The following is an 18,224-nucleotide window of genomic DNA, read 5'->3' as shown; positions in this document are numbered from 1 at the left end:
TTCCGATTTACTCATTTGTTATCAGGAGAGATCCCAGTGCTACATCTTTTAGCCCAGCACTGACCCTGAAAAGTAATTCTAAGCATACTTACCAGTAACTTGTATTTCCTTCCATAGGAATCCATTGTGTGGTTTTCAGCAGAGAAGTTTCGAAGTGTGGAGTTTTGGAACTTACAAATATTCCTCTAAAATCAGACGAACTACGAAATCCGATTTACTCACCTGTTATCAGGAGAGACCTCAGTGCTGAATCTTTAAGGCCAGTACTGATCCTGAAAAGTAATTCTAACCATACTTACCAGTAGGTTGAATTTCCTTCCATAGGCTAACATTGACTGGTTTCACTTGGAAATTCTTCTCAGTGTGGAGGTTTGGAACTTTAAAATAATCCTCTAAAATTAGCCGAACTACGAATTCCGATTTACTCACCTGTTATCAGGAGAGACCTCAGTGCTGAATCTTTAATTCCAGTACTGATCCTGAAAAGTAATTCTAACCATACTTACCAGTGGGTTGAATTTCCTTCCATAGGCTAACATTGACTGGTTTCACTTGGAAATTCTTCTCAGTGTGGAGGTTTGGAACTGTAAAATATTCCTCTAAAATCAGCCGAACTACGAATTCCGATTTACTCAAATGTTATCAGGAGAGACCTCAGTGCTGAATCTTTAAGGCCAGTACTGATCCTGAAAATTAATTCTAACCGTACTTACCAGTAACTTGTATTTCCTTCCGTAGGCTTACTTTGACTGGTTTCACTTGGAAATTCTTTTAAGTATGGAGTTTTGGAACTTTAAAATATTCCTCTAAAATCAGCCAAACTACGAATTCCGATTTACTCACATGTTGTCAGGAGAGAACTCAGTGCTGCATCTTTTAGCCCAGCACTGACCCTGAAAAGTAATTCTAAGCATACTTACCAGTAACTTGTATTTCCTTCCATAGGAATCCATTGTGTGGTTTTCAGCAGAGAAGTTTCGAAGTGTGGAGTTTTGGTACTTACAAATAGTTCTCTAAAATAAGCCAAACTACGAATTCCGATTTACTCACCTGTTATCAGGAGAGATCCCCGAGCTGCAACTTTTAGCCCAGCACTGACCCTGAAAAGTAATTCGAAGCGTACTTACAAGTAACTTGTATTTCCTTCCATAGGAATCCATTGTGTTTTTCAGCAGAAAAGTATCTAAGTGTGGAGTTTTGGAACTTACAAATATTCCTCTAAAATCAGCCGAACTACGAATTCCGATTTACTCAAATGTTATCAGGAGAGACCTCAGTGCTGAATCTTTAAGGCCAGTACTGATCCTGAAAAGTAATTCTAACCGTACTAACCAGTAACTTGTATTTCCTTCCATAGGCTTACATTGACTGGTTTCACTTGGAAATTCTTCTTAGTGTGGAGTTTTGGAACTTTAAAATATTCATCTAAAATCAGCCAAACTATGAATTCCGATTTACTCAAATGTTATCATGAGAGACCTCAGTGCTGCATCTTTTGGCCCAGCAATGACCCTGAAAAGTAATTCTAAGCATACTTACCAGTAACTTGTATTTTCTTCCATAGGAATCCATTGTGTGGTTTTCAGCAGAGAAGTTTCGAAGTGTGTAGTTTTGGTACTTACAAATATTCCTCTAAAATAAGCCAAACTACGAATTCCGATTTACTCACATGTCATCAGGAGACAACTCAGTGCTGCATCTTTTAGCCCAGCACTGACCCTGAAAAAAACATTCTAAGCGTACTTACCAGTAACTTGTATTTCCTTCCTTAGGAATCCATTGTGTGGTTTTCAGCAGAAAAGTTTCGAAGTGTGGAGTTTTGGAACTAACAAATATTCCTCTAAAATCAGCGGAATTCCGAATTCCGATTTACTCTCCTGTTATCAGGAGAGAACCCAGTGCTGCATCTTTTAGCCCAGCACTGACCCTGAAAAGTAATTCTAGGCGTACTTACCAGTAGCTTGTATTTCCGTCAATAGGAATCCGTTGTGTGGTTTTCAGCAGAAAAGTATGAAAGTGTGGAGTTTTGGAACTTACAGATATATTCCTCTAAAATCAGCCGAACTACGAATTCCGATTTACTCATTTGTTATCAGGAGAGATCCCAGTGCTACATCTTTTAGCCCAGCACTGACCCTGAAAAGTAATTCTAAGCATACTTACCAGTAACTTGTATTTCCTTCCATAGGAATCCATTGTGTGGTTTTCAGCAGAGAAGTTTCGAAGTGTGGAGTTTTGGAACTTACAAATATTCCTCTAAAATCAGACGAACTTCGAATTCCGATTTACTCACCTGTTATCAGGAGAGACCTCAGTGCTGAATCTTTAAGGCCAGTACTGATCCTGAAAAGTAATTCTAACCATACTTACCAGTAGGTTGAATTTCCTTCCATAGGCTAACATTGACTGGTTTCACTTGGAAATTCTTCTCAGTGTGGAGGTTTGGAACTTTAAAATAATCCTCTAAAATTAGCCGAACTACGAATTCCGATTTACTCACCTGTTATCAGGAGAGACCTCAGTGCTGAATCTTTAAGGCCAGTACTGATCCTGAAAAGTAATTCTAACCATACTTACCAGTGGGTTGAATTTCCTTCCATAGGTTAACATTGACTGGTTTCACTTGGAAATTCTTCTCAGTGTGGAGGTTTGGAACTCTAAAATATTCCTCTAAAATCAGCCGAACTACGAATTCCGATTTACTCAAATGTTATCAGGAGAGACCTCAGTGCTGAATCTTTAAGGCCAGTACTGATCCTGAAAATTAATTCTAACCGTACTTACCAGTAACTTGTATTTCCTTCCGTAGGCTTACATTGACTGGTTTCACTTGGAAATTCTTCTAAGTATGGAGTTTTGGATCTTTAAAATATTCCTCTAAAATCAGCCAAACTACGAATTCCGATTTACTCACATGTTGTCAGGAGAGAACTCAGTGCTGCATCTTTTAGCCCAGCACTGACCCTGAAAAGTAATTCTAAGCATACTTACCAGTAACTTGTATTTCCTTCCATAGGAATCCATTGTGTGGTTTTCAGCAGAGAAGTTTCGAAGTGTGGAGTTTTGGTACTTACAAATAGTCCTCTAAAATAAGCCAAACTACGAATTCCGATTTACTCACCTGTTATCAGGAGAGATCCCCGAGCTGCAACTTTTAGCCCAGCACTGACCCTGAAAAGTAATTCGAAGCGTACTTACAAGTAACTTGTATTTCCTTCCATAGGAATCCATTGTGTTTTTCAGCAGAAAAGTATCTAAGTGTGGAGTTTTGGAACTTACAAATATTCCTCTAAAATCAGCCGAACTACGAATTCCGATTTACTCAAATGTTATCAGGAGAGACCTCAGTGCTGAATCTTTAAGGCCAGTACTGATCCTGAAAAGTAATTCTAACCGTACTAACCAGTAACTTGTATTTCCTTCCATAGGCTTACATTGACTGGTTTCACTTGGAAATTCTTCTTAGTGTGGAGTTTTGGAACTTTAAAATATTAATCTAAAATCAGCCAAACTATGAATTCCGATTTACTCAAATGTTATCAGGAGAGACCTCAGTGCTGCATCTTTTGGCCCAGCAATGACCCTGAAAAGTAATTCTAAGCATACTTACCAGTAACTTGTATTTCCTTCCATAGGAATCCATTGTGTGGTTTTCAGCAGAGAAGTTTCGAAGTGTGTAGTTTTGGTACTTACAAATATTCCTCTAAAATAAGCCAAACTACGAATTCCGATTTACTCACATGTCATCAGGAGACAACTCAGTGCTGCATCTTTTAGCCCAGCACTGACCCTGAAAAGAAATTCTAAGCGTACTTACCAGTAACTTGTATTTCCTTCCTTAGGAATCCATTGTGTGGTTTTCAGCAGAAAAGTTTCGAAGTGTGGAGTTTTGGAACTAACAAATATTCCTCTAAAATCAGCGGAATTCCGAATTCCGATTTACTCTCCTGTTATCAGGAGAGAACCCAGTGCTGCATCTTTTAGCCCAGCACTGACCCTGAAAAGTAATTCTAGGCGTACTTACCAGTAGCTTGTATTTCCGTCAATAGGAATCCGTTGTGTGGTTTTCAGCAGAAAAGTATGAAAGTGTGGAGTTTTGGAACTTACAGATATATTCCTCTAAAATCAGCCGAACTACGAATTCCGATTTACTCATTTGTTATCAGGAGAGATCCCAGTGCTACATCTTTTAGCCCAGCACTGACCCTGAAAAGTAATTCTAAGCATACTTACCAGTAACTTGTATTTCCTTCCATCGGAATCCATTGTGTGGTTTTCAGCAGAGAAGTTTCGAAGTGTGGAGTTTTGGAACTTACAAATATTCCTCTAAAATCAGACGAACTTCGAATTCCGATTTACTCACCTGTTATCAGGAGAGACCTCAGTGCTGAATCTTTAAGGCCAGTACTGATCCTGAAAAGTAATTCTAACCATACTTACCAGTAGGTTGAATTTCCTTCCATAGGCTAACATTGACTGGTTTCACTTGGAAATTCTTCTCAGTGTGGAGGTTTGGAACTTTAAAATAATCCTCTAAAATTAGCCGAACTACGAATTCCGATTTACTCACCTGTTATCAGGAGAGACCTCAGTGCTGAATCTTTAAGGCCAGTACTGATCCTGAAAAGTAATTCTAACCATACTTACCAGTGGGTTGAATTTCCTTCCATAGGCTAACATTGACTGGTTTCACTTGGAAATTCTTCTCAGTGTGGAGGTTTGGAACTCTAAAATATTCCTCTAAAATCAGCCGAATTCCGAATTCCGATTTATTCAAATGTTATCAGGAGAGACCTCAGTGCTTAATCTTTAAGGCCAGTACTGATCCTGAAAATGTATTCTAACCGTACTTACCAGTAACTTGTATTTCCTTCCATAGGCTTACATTGACTGGTTTCACTTGGAAATTCTTCTAAGTGTGGAGTTTTGGAACTTTAAAATATTCCTCTAAAACCAGCCAAACTACGAATTACGATTTACTCACATGTTATCAGGAGAGAACACAGTGCTGCATCTTTTAGCCCAGCACTGACCCTGAAAAGTTATTCTAAGCATACTTACCAGTAACTTGTATTTCCTTCCATAGGAATCAATTGTGTGGTTTTCAGCAGAGAAGTTTCGAAGTGTGGAGTTTTGGTACTTACAAATATTCCTCTAAAATAAGCCAAACTACAAATTCCGATTTACTCACCTGTTATCAGAAGAGATCCCAGAGCTGCATCTTTTAGCCCAGCACTGACCCTGAAAAGTAATTCGAAGCGTACTTACAAGTAACTTGTATTTCCTTCCATAGGAATTCATTGTGTGGTTTTCAGCAGAAAAGTATCAAAGGTTGGAGTTTTGGAGCTTACAAATATTCCTCTAAAATCAGCTGAACTACGAATTCCGATTTACTCAAATGTTATCAGGAGAGACCTCAGTGCTGAATCTTTAAGGCCAGTACTGATCCCGAAAAGTAATTCTAACCGTACTTACCAGTAACTTGTATTTCCTTCCTTAGGCTTACATTGACAGTTTTCACTTGGAAATTCTTCTTAGTGTGGAGTTTTGGAACTTTAAAATATTCCTCTAAAATCAGCCAAACTACGAATTCTGATTTACTCAAATGTTATCAGGAGAGACCTCAGTGCTGCATCTTTTAGCCCAGCACTGACCCTGAAAATTAATTCTAACCGTACTTACCAGTAACTTGTATTTCCTTCCGTAGGCTTACATTGACTGGTTTCACTTGGAAATTCTTCTAAGTATGGAGTTTTGGAACTTTAAAATATTCCTCTAAAATCAGCCAAACTACGAATTCCGATTTACTCACATGTTGTCAGGAGAGAACTCAGTGCTGCATCTTTTAGCCCAGCACTGACCCTGAAAAGTAATTCTAAGCATACTTACCAGTAACTTGTATTTCCTTCCATAGGAATCCATTGTGTGGTTTTCAGCAGAGAAGTTTCGAAGTGTGGAGTTTTGGTACTTACAAATAGTCCTCTAAAATAAGCCAAACTACGAATTCCGATTTACTCACCTGTTATCAGGAGAGATCCCCGAGCTGCATCTTTTAGCCCAGCACTGACCCTGAAAAGTAATTCGAAGCGTACTTACAAGTAACTTGTATTTCCTTCCATAGGAATCCATTGTGTTTTTCAGCAGAAAAGTATCTAAGTGTGGAGTTTTGGAACTTACAAATATTCCTCTAAAATCAGCCGAACTACGAATTCCGATTTACTCAAATGTTATCAGGAGAGACCTCAGTGCTGAATCTTTAAGGCCAGTACTGATCCTGAAAAGTAATTCTAACCGTACTAACCAGTAACTTGTATTTCCTTCCATAGGCTTACATTGACTGGTTTCACTTGGAAATTCTTCTTAGTGTGGAGTTTTGGAACATTGAAATATTCATCTAAAATCAGCCAAACTATGAATTCCGATTTACTCAAATGTTATCAGGAGAGACCTCAGTGCTGCATCTTTTGGCCCAGCAATGACCCTGAAAAGTAATTCTAAGCATACTTACCAGTAACTTGTATTTCCTTCCATAGGAATCCATTGTGTGGTTTTCAGCAGAGAAGTTTCGAAGTGTGTAGTTTTGGTACTTACAAATATTCCTCTAAAATAAGCCAAACTACGAATTCCGATTTACTCACATGTCATCAGGAGACAACTCAGTGCTGCATCTTTTAGCCCAGCACTGACCCTGAAAAAAAATTCTAAGCGTACTTACCAGTAACTTGTATTTCCTTCCTTAGGAATCCATTGTGTGGTTTTCAGCAGAAAAGTTTCGAAGTGTGGAGTTTTGGAACTAACAAATATTCCTCTAAAATCAGCTGAATTCCGAATTCCGATTTACTCTCCTGTTATCAGGAGAGAACCCAGTGCTGCATCTTTTAGCCCAGCACTGACCCTGAAAAGTAATTCTAGGCGTACTTACCAGTAGCTTGTAATTCCGTCAATAGGAATCCGTTGTGTGGTTTTCAGCAGAAAAGTATGAAAGTGTGGAGTTTTGGAACTTACAGATATATTCCTCTAAAATCAGCCGAACTACGAATTCCGATTTACTCATTTGTTATCAGGAGAGATCCCAGTGCTACATCTTTTAGCCCAGCACTGACCCTGAAAAGTAATTCTAAGCATACTTACCAGTAACTTGTATTTCCTTCCATAGGAATCCATTGTGTGGTTTTCAGCAGAGAAGTTTCGAAGTGTGGAGCTTTGGAACTTACAAATATTCCTCTAAAATCAGACGAACTACGAATTCCGATTTACTCACCTGTTATCAGGAGAGACCTCAGTGCTGAATCTTTAAGGCCAGTACTGATCCTGAAAAGTAATTCTAACCATACTTACCAGTAGGTTGAATTTCCTTCCATAGGCTAACATTGACTGGTTTCACTTGGAAATTCTTCTCAGTGTGGAGGTTTGGAACTTTAAAATAATCCTCTAAAATTAGCCGAACTACGAATTCCGATTTACTCACCTGTTATCAGGAGAGACCTCAGTGCTGAATCTTTAAGGCCAGTACTGATCCTGAAAAGTAATTCTAACCATACTTACCAGTGGGTTGAATTTCCTTCCATAGGCTAACATTGACTGGTTTCACTTGGAAATTCTTCTCAGCGTGGAGGTTTGGAACTCTAAAATATTCCTCTAAAATCAGCCGAACTACGAATTCCGATTTACTCAAATGTTATCAGGAGAGACCTCAGTGCTGAATCTTTAAGGCCAGTACTGATCCTCAAAATTAATTCTAACCGTACTTACCAGTAACTTGTATTTCCTTCCGTAGGCTTACATTGACTGGTTTCACTTGGAAATTCTTCTAAGTATGGAGTTTTGGAACTTTAAAATATTCCTCTAAAATCAGCCAAACTACGAATTCCGATTTACTCACATGTTGTCAGGAGAGAACTCAGTGCTGCATCTTTTAGCCCAGCACTGACCCTGAAAAGTAATTCTAAGCATACTTACCAGTAACTTGTATTTCCTTCCATAGGAATCCATTGTGTGGTTTTCAGCAGAGAAGTTTCGAAGTGTGGAGTTTTGGTACTTACAAATAGTCCTCTAAAATAAGCCAAACTACGAATTCCGATTTACTCACCTGTTATCAGGAGAGATCCCCGAGCTGCAACTTTTAGCCCAGCACTGACCCTGAAAAGTAATTCGAAGCGTACTTACAAGTAACTTGTATTTCCTTCCATAGGAATCCATTGTGTTTTTCAGCAGAAAAGTATCTAAGTGTGGAGTTTTGGAACTTACAAATATTCCTCTAAAATCAGCCGAACTACGAATTCCGATTTACTCAAATGTTATCAGGAGAGACCTCAGTGCTGAATCTTTAAGGCCAGTACTGATCCTGAAAAGTAATTCTAACCGTACTAACCAGTAACTTGTATTTCCTTCCATAGGCTTACATTGACTGGTTTCACTTGGAAATTCTTCTTAGTGTGGAGTTTTGGAACTTTAAAATATTAATCTAAAATCAGCCAAACTATGAATTCCGATTTACTCAAATGTTATCAGGAGAGACCTCAGTGCTGCATCTTTTGGCCCAGCAATGACCCTGAAAAGTAATTCTAAGCATACTTACCAGTAACTTGTATTTCCTTCCATAGGAATCCATTGTGTGGTTTTCAGCAGAAAAGTTTCGAAGTGTGGAGTTTTGGAACTAACAAATATTCCTCTAAAATCAGCTGAATTCCGAATTCCGATTTACTCTCCTGTTATCAGGAGAGAACCCAGTGCTGCATCTTTTAGCCCAGCACTGACCCTGAAAAGTAATTCTAGGCGTACTTACCAGTAGCTTGTATTTCCGTCAATAGGAATCCGTTGTGTGGTTTTCAGCAGAGAAGTTTCGAAGTGTGGAGCTTTGGAACTTACAAATATTCCTCTAAAATCAGACGAACTACGAATTCCGATTTACTCACCTGTTATCAGGAGAGACCTCAGTGCTGAATCTTTAAGGCCAGTACTGATCCTGAAAAGTAATTCTAACCATACTTACCAGTAGGTTGAATTTCCTTCCATAGGCTAACATTGACTGGTTTCACTTGGAAATTCTTCTCAGTGTGGAGGTTTGAAACTTTAAAATAATCCTCTAAAATTAGCCGAACTACGAATTCCGATTTACTCACCTGTTATCAGGAGAGACCTCAGTGCTGAATCTTTAAGGCCAGTACTGATCCTGAAAAGTAATTCTAACCATACTTACCAGTGGGTTGAATTTCCTTCCATAGGCTAACATTGACTGGTTTCACTTGGAAATTCTTCTCAGTGTGGAGGTTTGGAACTCTAAAATATTCCTCTAAAATCAGCCGAATTACGAATTCCGATTTATTCAAATGTTATCAGGAGAGACCTCAGTGCTTAATCTTTAAGGCCAGTACTGATCCTGAAAATGTATTCTACCCGTACTTACCAGTAACTTGTATTTCCTTCCATAGGCTTACATTGACTGGTTTCACTTGGAAATTCTTCTAAGTGTGGAGTTTTGGAACTTTAAAATATTCCTCTAAAATCAGCCAAACTACGAATTACGATTTACTCACATGTTATCAGGAGAGAACACAGTGCTGCATCTTTTAGCCCAGCACTGACCCTGAAAAGTTATTCTAAGCATACTTACCAGTAACTTGTATTTCCTTCCATAGGAATCAATTGTGTGGTTTTCAGCAGAGAAGTTTCGAAGTGTGGAGTTTTGGTACTTACAAATATTCCTCTAAAATAAGCCAAACTACAAATTCCGATTTACTCACCTGTTATCAGAAGAGATCCCAGAGCTGCATCTTTTAGCCCAGCACTGACCCTGAAAAGTAATTCGAAGCGTACTTACAAGTAACTTGTATTTCCTTCCATAGGAATTCATTGTGTGGTTTTCAGCAGAAAAGTATCAAAGGTTGGAGTTTTGGAGCTTACAAATATTCCTCTAAAATCAGCTGAACTACGAATTCCGATTTACTCAAATGTTATCAGGAGAGACCTCAGTGCTGAATCTTTAAGGCCAGTACTGATCCTGAAAAGTAATTCTAACCGTACTTACCAGTAACTTGTATTTCCTTCCTTAGGCTTACATTGACAGTTTTCACTTGGAAATTCTTCTTAGTGTGGAGTTTTGGAACTTTAAAATATTCCTCTAAAATCAGCCAAACTACGAATTCTGATTTACTCAAATGTTATCAGGAGAGACCTCAGTGCTGCATCTTTTAGCCCAGCACTGACCCTGAAAATTAATTCTAACCGTACTTACCAGTAACTTGTATTTCCTTCCGTAGGCTTACATTGACTGGTTTCACTTGGAAATTCTTCTAAGTATGGAGTTTTGGAACTTTAAAATATTCCTCTAAAATCAGCCAAACTACGAATTCCGATTTACTCACATGTTGTCAGGAGAGAACTCAGTGCTGCATCTTTTAGCCCAGCACTGACCCTGAAAAGTAATTCTAAGCATACTTACCAGTAACTTGTATTTCCTTCCATAGGAATCCATTGTGTGGTTTTCAGCAGAGAAGTTTCGAAGTGTGGAGTTTTGGTACTTACAAATAGTCCTCTAAAATAAGCCAAACTACGAATTCCGATTTACTCACCTGTTATCAGGAGAGATCCCCGAGCTGCATCTTTTAGCCCAGCACTGACCCTGAAAAGTAATTCGAAGCGTACTTACAAGTAACTTGTATTTCCTTCCATAGGAATCCATTGTGTTTTTCAGCAGAAAAGTATCTAAGTGTGGAGTTTTGGAACTTACAAATATTCCTCTAAAATCAGCCGAACTACGAATTCCGATTTACTCAAATGTTATCAGGAGAGACCTCAGTGCTGAATCTTTAAGGCCAGTACTGATCCTGAAAAGTAATTCTAACCGTACTAACCAGTAACTTGTATTTCCTTCCATAGGCTTACATTGACTGGTTTCACTTGGAAATTCTTCTTAGTGTGGAGTTTTGGAACATTGAAATATTCATCTAAAATCAGCCAAACTATGAATTCCGATTTACTCAAATGTTATCAGGAGAGACCTCAGTGCTGCATCTTTTGGCCCAGCAATGACCCTGAAAAGTAATTCTAAGCATACTTACCAGTAACTTGTATTTCCTTCCATAGGAATCCATTGTGTGGTTTTCAGCAGAGAAGTTTCGAAGTGTGTAGTTTTGGTACTTACAAATATTCCTCTAAAATAAGCCAAACTACGAATTCCGATTTACTCACATGTCATCAGGAGACAACTCAGTGCTGCATCTTTTAGCCCAGCACTGACCCTGAAAAGAAATTCTAAGCGTACTTACCAGTAACTTGTATTTCCTTCCTTAGGAATCCATTGTGTGGTTTTCAGCAGAAAAGTTTCGAAGTATGGAGTTTTGGAACTAACAAATATTCCTCTAAAATCAGCTGAATTCCGAATTCCGATTTACTCTCCTGTTATCAGGAGAGAACCCAGTGCTGCATCTTTTAGCCCAGCACTGACCCTGAAAAGTAATTCTAGGCGTACTTACCAGTAGCTTGTATTTCCGTCAATAAGAATCCGTTGTGTGGTTTTCAGCAGAAAAGTATGAAAGTGTGGAGTTTTGGAACTTACAGATATATTCCTCTAAAATCAGCCGAACTACGAATTCCGATTTACTCATTTGTTATCAGGAGAGATCCCAGTGCTACATCTTTTAGCCCAGCACTGACCCTGAAAAGTAATTCTAAGCATACTTACCAGTAACTTGTATTTCCTTCCATAGGAATCCATTGTGTGGTTTTCAGCAGAGAAGTTTCGAAGTGTGGAGTTTTGGAACTTACAAATATTCCTCTAAAATCAGACGAACTACGAAATCCGATTTACTCACCTGTTATCAGGAGAGACCTCAGTGCTGAATCTTTAAGGCCAGTACTGATCCTGGAAAGTAATTCTAACCATACTTACCAGTAGGTTGAATTTCCTTCCATAGGCTAACATTGACTGGTTTCACTTGGAAATTCTTCTCAGTGTGGAGGTTTGGAACTTTAAAATAATCCTCTAAAATTAGCCGAACTACGAATTCCGATTTACTCACTTGTTATCAGGAGAGACCTCAGTGCTGAATCTTTAATTCCAGTACTGATCCTGAAAAGTAATTCTAACCATACTTACCAGTGGGTTGAATTTCCTTCCATAGGCTAACATTGACTGGTTTCACTTGGAAATTCTTCTCAGTGTGGAGGTTTGGAACTGTAAAATATTACTCTAAAATCAGCCGAACTACGAATTCCGATTTACTCAAATGTTATCAGGAGAGACCTCAGTGCTGAATCTTTAAGGCCAGTACTGATCCTGAAAATTAATTCTAACCGTACTTACCAGTAACTTGTATTTCCTTCCGTAGGCTTACTTTGACTGGTTTCACTTGGAAATTCTTTTAAGTATGGAGTTTTGGAACTTTAAAATATTCCTCTAAAATCAGCCAAACTACGAATTCCGATTTACTCACATGTTGTCAGGAGAGAACTCAGTGCTGCATCTTTTAGCCCAGCACTGACCCTGAAAAGTAATTCTAAGCATACTTACCAGTAACTTGTATTTCCTTCCATAGGAATCCATTGTGTGGTTTTCAGCAGAGAAGTTTCGAAGTGTGGAGTTTTGGTACTTACAAATAGTCCTCTAAAATAAGCCAAACTACGAATTCCGATTTACTCACCTGTTATCAGGAGAGATCCCCGAGCTGCAACTTTTAGCCCAGCACTGACCCTGAAAAGTAATTCGAAGCGTACTTACAAGTAACTTGTATTTCCTTCCATAGGAATCCATTGTGTTTTTCAGCAGAAAAGTATCTAAGTGTGGAGTTTTGGAACTTACAAATATTCCTCTAAAATCAGCCGAACTACGAATTCCGATTTACTCAAATGTTATCAGGAGAGACCTCAGTGCTGAATCTTTAAGGCCAGTACTGATCCTGAAAAGTAATTCTAACCGTACTAACCAGTAACTTGTATTTCCTTCCATAGGCTTACATTGACTGGTTTCACTTGGAAATTCTTCTTAGTGTGGAGTTTTGGAACTTTAAAATATTCATCTAAAATCAGCCAAACTATGAATTCCGATTTACTCAAATGTTATCAGGAGAGACCTCAGTGCTGCATCTTTTGGCCCAGCAATGACCCTGAAAAGTAATTCTAAGCATACTTACCAGTAACTTGTATTTCCTTCCATAGGAATCCATTGTGTGGTTTTCAGCAGAAAAGTTTCGAAGTGTGGAGTTTTGGAACTAACAAATATTCCTCTAAAATCAGCTGAATTCCGAATTCCGATTTACTCTCCTGTTATCAGGAGAGAACCCAGTGCTGCATCTTTTAGCCCAGCACTGACCCTGAAAAGTAATTCTAGGCGTACTTACCAGTAGCTTGTATTTCCGTCAATAGGAATCCGTTGTGTGGTTTTCAGCAGAGAAGTTTCGAAGTGTGGAGCTTTGGAACTTACAAATATTCCTCTAAAATCAGACGAACTACGAATTCCGATTTACTCACCTGTTATCAGGAGAGACCTCAGTGCTGAATCTTTAAGGCCAGTACTGATCCTGAAAAGTAATTCTAACCATACTTACCAGTAGGTTGAATTTCCTTCCATAGGCTAACATCGACTGGTTTCACTTGGAAATTCTTCTCAGTGTGGAGGTTTGAAACTTTAAAATAATCCTCTAAAATTAGCCGAACTACGAATTCCGATTTACTCACCTGTTATCAAGAGAGACCTCAGTGCTGAATCTTTAAGGCCAGTACTGATCCTGAAAAGTAATTCTAACCATACTTACCAGTGGGTTGAATTTCCTTCCATAGGCTAACATTGACTGGTTTCACTTGGAAATTCTTCTCAGTGTGGAGGTTTGGAACTCTAAAATATTCCTCTAAAATCAGCCGAATTACGAATTCCGATTTATTCAAATCTTATCAGGAGAGACCTCAGTGCTTAATCTTTAAGGCCAGTACTGATCCTGAAAATGTATTCTACCCGTACTTACCAGTAACTTGTATTTCCTTCCATAGGCTTACATTGACTGGTTTCACTTGGAAATTCTTCTAAGTGTGGAGTTTTGGAACTTTAAAATATTCCTCTAAAATCAGCCAAACTACGAATTACGATTTACTCACATGTTATCAGGAGAGAACACAGTGCTGCATCTTTTAGCCCAGCACTGACCCTGAAAAGTTATTCTAAGCATACTTACCAGTAACTTGTATTTCCTTCCATAGGAATCAATTGTGTGGTTTTCAGCAGAGAAGTTTCGAAGTGTGGAGTTTTGGTACTTACAAATATTCCTCTAAAATAAGCCAAACTACAAATTCCGATTTACTCACCTGTTATCAGAAGAGATCCCAGAGCTGCATCTTTTAGCCCAGCACTGACCCTGAAAAGTAATTCGAAGCGTACTTACAAGTAACTTGTATTTCCTTCCATAGGAATTCATTGTGTGGTTTTCAGCAGAAAAGTATCAAAGGTTGGAGTTTTGGAGCTTACAAATATTCCTCTAAAATCAGCTGAACTACGAATTCCGATTTACTCAAATGTTATCAGGAGAGACCTCAGTGCTGAATCTTTAAGGCCAGTACTGATCCTGAAAAGTAATTCTAACCGTACTTACCAGTAACTTGTATTTCCTTCCTTAGGCTTACATTGACAGTTTTCACTTGGAAATTCTTCTTAGTGTGGAGTTTTGGAACTTTAAAATATTCCTCTAAAATCAGCCAAACTACGAATTCTGATTTACTCAAATGTTATCAGGAGAGACCTCAGTGCTGCATCTTTTAGCCCAGCACTGACCCTGAAAATTAATTCTAACCGTACTTACCAGTAACTTGTATTTCCTTCCGTAGGCTTACATTGACTGGTTTCACTTGGAAATTCTTCTAAGTATGGAGTTTTGGAACTTTAAAATATTCCTCTAAAATCAGCCAAACTACGAATTCCGATTTACTCACATGTTGTCAGGAGAGAACTCAGTGCTGCATCTTTTAGCCCAGCACTGACCCTGAAAAGTAATTCTAAGCATACTTACCAGTAACTTGTATTTCCTTCCATAGGAATCCATTGTGTGGTTTTCAGCAGAGAAGTTTCGAAGTGTGGAGTTTTGGTACTTACAAATAGTCCTCTAAAATAAGCCAAACTACGAATTCCGATTTACTCACCTGTTATCAGGAGAGATCCCCGAGCTGCATCTTTTAGCCCAGCACTGACCCTGAAAAGTAATTCGAAGCGTACTTACAAGTAACTTGTATTTCCTTCCATAGGAATCCATTGTGTTTTTCAGCAGAAAAGTATCTAAGTGTGGAGTTTTGGAACTTACAAATATTCCTCTAAAATCAGCCGAACTACGAATTCCGATTTACTCAAATGTTATCAGGAGAGACCTCAGTGCTGAATCTTTAAGGCCAGTACTGATCCTGAAAAGTAATTCTAACCGTACTAACCAGTAACTTGTATTTCCTTCCATAGGCTTACATTGACTGGTTTCACTTGGAAATTCTTCTTAGTGTGGAGTTTTGGAACATTGAAATATTCATCTAAAATCAGCCAAACTATGAATTCCGATTTACTCAAATGTTATCAGGAGAGACCTCAGTGCTGCATCTTTTGGCCCAGCAATGACCCTGAAAAGTAATTCTAAGCATACTTACCAGTAACTTGTATTTCCTTCCATAGGAATCCATTGTGTGGTTTTCAGCAGAGAAGTTTCGAAGTGTGTAGTTTTGGTACTTACAAATATTCCTCTAAAATAAGCCAAACTACGAATTCCGATTTACTCACATGTCATCAGGAGACAACTCAGTGCTGCATCTTTTAGCCCAGCACTGACCCTGAAAAGAAATTCTAAGCGTACTTACCAGTAACTTGTATTTCCTTCCTTAGGAATCCATTGTGTGGTTTTCAGCAGAAAAGTTTCGAAGTATGGAGTTTTGGAACTAACAAATATTCCTCTAAAATCAGCTGAATTCCGAATTCCGATTTACTCTCCTGTTATCAGGAGAGAACCCAGTGCTGCATCTTTTAGCCCAGCACTGACCCTGAAAAGTAATTCTAGGCGTACTTACCAGTAGCTTGTATTTCCGTCAATAAGAATCCGTTGTGTGGTTTTCAGCAGAAAAGTATGAAAGTGTGGAGTTTTGGAACTTACAGATATATTCCTCTAAAATCAGCCGAACTACGAATTCCGATTTACTCATTTGTTATCAGGAGAGATCCCAGTGCTACATCTTTTAGCCCAGCACTGACCCTGAAAAGTAATTCTAAGCATACTTACCAGTAACTTGTATTTCCTTCCATAGGAATCCATTGTGTGGTTTTCAGCAGAGAAGTTTCGAAGTGTGGAGTTTTGGAACTTACAAATATTCCTCTAAAATCAGACGAACTACGAAATCCGATTTACTCACCTGTTATCAGGAGAGACCTCAGTGCTGAATCTTTAAGGCCAGTACTGATCCTGGAAAGTAATTCTAACCATACTTACCAGTAGGTTGAATTTCCTTCCATAGGCTAACATTGACTGGTTTCACTTGGAAATTCTTCTCAGTGTGGAGGTTTGGAACTTTAAAATAATCCTCTAAAATTAGCCGAACTACGAATTCCGATTTACTCACCTGTTATCAGGAGAGACCTCAGTGCTGAATCTTTAAGGCCAGTACTGATCCTGAAAAGTAATTCTAACCATACTTACCAGTGGGTTGAATTTCCTTCCATAGGCTAACATTGACTGGTTTCACTTGGAAATTCTTCTCAGTGTGGAGGTTTGGAACTCTAAAATATTCCTCTAAAATCAGCCGAACTACGAATTCCGATTTACTCAAATGTTATCAGGAGAGACCTCAGTGCTGAATCTTTAAGGCCAGTACTGATCCTGAAAATTAATTCTAACCGTACTTACCAGTAACTTGTATTTCCTTCCGTAGGCTTACATTGACTGGTTTCACTTGGAAATTCTTCTAAGTATGGAGTTTTGGAACTTTAAAATATTCCTCTAAAATCAGCCAAACTACGAATTCCGATTTACTCACATGTTGTCAGGAGAGAACTCAGTGCTGCATCTTTTAGCCCAGCACTGACCCTGAAAAGTAATTCTAAGCATACTTACCAGTAACTTGTATTTCCTTCCATAGGAATCCATTGTGTGGTTTTCAGCAGAGAAGTTTCGAAGTGTGGAGTTTGGTACTTACAAATAGTCCTCTAAAATAAGCCAAACTACGAATTCCGATTTACTCACCTGTTATCAGGAGAGATCCCCGAGCTGCAACTTTTAGCCCAGCACTGACCCTGAAAAGTAATTCGAAGCGTACTTACAAGTAACTTGTATTTCCTTCCATAGGAATCCATTGTGTTTTTCAGCAGAAAAGTATCTAAGTGTGGAGTTTTGGAACTTACAAATATTCCTCTAAAATCAGCCGAACTACGAATTCCGATTTACTCTAATGTTATCAGGAGAGACCTCAGTGCTGAATCTTTAAGGCCAGTACTGATCCTGAAAAGTAATTCTAACCGTACTAACCAGTAACTTGTATTTCCTTCCATAGGCTTACATTGACTGGTTTCACTTGGAAATTCTTCTTAGTGTGGAGTTTTGGAACTTTAAAATATTAATCTAAAATCAGCCAAACTATGAATTCCGATTTACTCAAATGTTATCAGGAGAGACCTCAGTGCTGCATCTTTTGGCCCAGCAATGACCCTGAAAAGTAATTCTAAGCATACTTACCAGTAACTTGTATTTCCTTCCATAGGAATCCATTGTGTGGTTTTCAGCAGAAAAGTTTCGAAGTGTGGAGTTTTGGAACTAACAAATATTCCTCTAAAATCAGCTGAATTCCGAATTCCGATTTACTCTCCTGTTATCAGGAGAGAACCCAGTGCTGCATCTTTTAGCCCAGCACTGACCCTGAAAAGTAATTCTAGGCGTACTTACCAGTAGCTTGTATTTCCGTCAATAGGAATCCGTTGTGTGGTTTTCAGCAGAAAAGTATGAAAGTGTGGAGTTTTGGAACTTACAGATATATTCCTCTAAAATCAGCCGAACTACGAATTCCGATTTACTCATTTGTTATCAGGAGAGATCCCAGTGCTACATCTTTTAGCCCAGCACTGACCCTGAAAAGTAATTCTAAGCATACTTACCAGTAACTTGTATTTCCTTCCATAGGAATCCATTGTGTGGTTTTCAGCAGAGAAGTTTCGAAGTGTGGAGTTTTGGAACTTACAAATATTCCTCTAAAATCAGCTGAATTCCGAATTCCGATTTACT

This window comes from Triturus cristatus, chromosome 1_1 (assembly GCF_964204655.1).
Source record: "Triturus cristatus chromosome 1_1, aTriCri1.1, whole genome shotgun sequence".
Lineage (NCBI taxonomy): Eukaryota > Metazoa > Chordata > Amphibia > Caudata > Salamandridae > Triturus > Triturus cristatus.
This window is presented reverse-complemented; position numbering follows the sequence as displayed.